Source organism: Hippocampus comes, unplaced genomic scaffold (assembly GCF_001891065.2).
Source record: "Hippocampus comes isolate QL1 unplaced genomic scaffold, H_comes_QL1_v1.1 scaffold269, whole genome shotgun sequence".
NCBI classification, from domain to species: domain Eukaryota; kingdom Metazoa; phylum Chordata; class Actinopteri; order Syngnathiformes; family Syngnathidae; genus Hippocampus; species Hippocampus comes.
In genome coordinates this window covers 355,783-358,464 of record NW_017805376.1, presented here as the reverse complement: position 1 = coordinate 358,464, position 2,682 = coordinate 355,783, and the positions used below count along the sequence as shown (strand labels likewise).

Genomic DNA, 2,682 nt, shown 5'->3' with positions numbered 1-2,682 from the left:
ACTTGCATGGCAGGCTGATTGAACACTCTAAATTGTCCCTAGGTGTGAGTGCGAGCGCGGATGTTCATCTATGTGTGCTCTGCGATTGGCTGGCAACCGGTTCAGGGTGTCCCCCGCCTACTGCCCGAAGACAGCTGAGATAGGCTCCAGCACCCTCCCGCAACCCTTGTGAGGATGAGCGGATGGGAAAATGGATGGATGATAATTAGAGCTGTGGGCAACTTTGAAGGGCCCTTGCCATTTTAGGGTGCTGGCACATGGAAATTTGAGGAGTTTTTTTTTGTTGTTTTTTTTTTTTTTTTAATGGCAAAATAAATCTGTAGTATACAGATTTGCAGCTTTTGCCAGGCCTGCTGTGTGTTGCTAGGGGGCGCTACTGAGCCATTGTTTAAAAATCACACAATAAACAAAGAAAATATTGATTATTTAGCGAGGCGTGATATGTGTGCAAAGTTCCATACGTTTTCACACTGATTTGAATTAGCGTTATTTTTCTTATACAAAACAATACAGTGCATAGCTATATAGCGCTTTCACAAAAACTGCAGCTATAATGAAGTGCATTAGAGCAGAGGTCCCCAACCTTTTTTGCCCCACGGTCCGGTTTCAAGTCAGACAATACTTTCAGGGTCAGATAGATACAACAATATAATATGATATGACCTGCATGGAAAATGTGGTATTTTCGAAACGTAATAATAAACACGAATCATGACACGAGGAACATCCTATGTGGCCGCAACATTATCTAGTTGAGGCGTGATATGTGTGCAAAGTTCCATACGTTTTCGCACTGATTTGAATTAGCGTCATTTTTCTACAAAACAATACAGTGCATAGCTATATAGCCCTTTCACAAAAACTGCAGCTATAATGAAGTGCATTAGAGCAGAGGTCCCCAACCTTTTTTGCCCCACGGTCCGGTTTCATGTCAGACAATACTTTCAGGGTCAGATAGATACAACAATATAATATGATATGACCTGCATGGAAAATGTGGTATTTTCGAAACGTAATAATAAACACGAATCATGACACGAGGAACATCCTATGTGGCCGCAACATTATCTAGTTACTATGGTAATGTTTAAACGTGCCTTCAAAATAAGATACGCCGCAAATAAAAAGTGCATAAAAATACGACTCACCATCGCCACTTATTATGCAGAGTAGGCTTGGTGCGTATGAATTTCCCGTTGAGATAAAGCCGAATTTGAAATAGGACTCCCGATACTGTCTATTAAATGTAGCCTTCTCTTTCTTGAAATTGTCGGCTCCTCTTCTGTCTCCTGGCTGGGCCTTTTCCCCATCCCGAAAAAAACTTTTCAAAGACGTTTATTTTTTTGCGGTAACCTATCACGTGATCGAGAAGCGCTCATGCATCTGCGTCAAGAGTGACATACTGTAGACTGATATAACAGAGAATCCGGTCATTTTTCAAAATAAAACATCTTTCAGATTCTGAAATGAATAAAACGGAAGGAATGTAAGTTATTTATTCTTTCTGTGTGGCCCAGCACCAAATGACCCGCGGACAGTTACCGGTCCGCGGCCCGGCGGTTGGGGACCCCTGCATTAGAGAACATTTAACATACTAGAGCTGTGAGCGGCGATAAAGGGTGCTTGCATTCCTGGCCACGTTGGGGTACTGGTACGTGAGGATACCGACGCCTAGGACAAGACTAAATATTTTTTAATTCCAATTTGTTAGGGAGGGGCCAGCCAGGCAGCATCCTCAGCCAGGGTGCCCTGCACCTCACACCTGATACTCGTCAGCTCATCACCCACCTGTAGTTAATCTGCTCGTTTGGACTGGTATAAGTTGGCTCCCAAACAAGTCCTCAGTGCAAGTGTGTGCCGTTACCAGCTGTAGTGAGCTCTATTGGCATCTCCTGAAGTTTTCGTTTCCTGTGCAGACATTTGCTTGTGGACTCCTCGTGCTTCTCCCTGAAGTTTTGAGTAAGTCCCAGTTTTTTTCCCTGAGTGAGGGTTTTGCATCCTGTACAAGAGATTTTCCTGTGGATTCCTCATGCTTTTCCCTGAGTTGACTTTGCAAAGACTCTAATAAACAACACCAAGTGTTGGCTTACACAATACCTGCCTGTTGTGCAATTGGGGTCACATACAAACCCGAACAATACAAACTTGCCATGACGACCCTAGCCAAAACAGACAAATCTGGACTCGATTTGATCCAAGATGCTCTCGTCAAGCAGGTTCACCTGACCGCTACCCACACCCAGCACCCCTTACAGGGCCTTCAGACTCAAATCCAGCCTCTTCAGCTTGCGGTGGAGGCCTAGTTTAACCAGCAGATGGCGTTGGCGAAACAACAGGCAGAGGTTTTGCTACAGTTACAGGCCTTGACATCAGCACTCATCAACAGATCCCAAGACACGCATGCTCCCGAAGTTTCAGTCGCAATACCCCCAGTGGTACAAGCCCCTCTTAACAGAATCAGAATCATCTTGATTGGCCAAGTATCTAGAACACACAAGGAATTTGTCTCCGGTACAACACGCTGCATTAGTATCATCATAAACAAGGACATGATAAATAGGTATGGAAGGACATTTCGTAATGTAAGTGAACCGTAGTGCGGTGGGACCACCCAGTGACAACTGTGAGACAATGTGCAAAGTATCAAGCAGAGCTAAAGTGATCAGTGGTAGAATACAATAC

The 2,682-nt window shown here is 44.3% G+C and overlaps 1 protein-coding gene and 1 long non-coding RNA gene across 4 annotated transcripts in view; one reads left to right on the top strand and one right to left on the bottom strand.

The window, feature by feature from the left end:
- The window catches only part of zswim8 (zinc finger, SWIM-type containing 8), a 179,613-nt gene that overhangs the window by 107,044 nt on the left and 69,887 nt on the right, over window positions 1-2,682 (bottom strand). The window lies entirely within an intron of this gene.
- LOC109517126 (uncharacterized) overlaps window positions 1,761-2,682 on the top strand; it is a 10,630-nt gene continuing 9,708 nt past the window's right edge. Inside the window, exon 1 of the long non-coding RNA XR_002168484.1 lies at window positions 1,761-1,959. This is a non-coding gene — a long non-coding RNA (uncharacterized LOC109517126). The remainder of the gene's footprint in view (window positions 1,960-2,682) is intronic.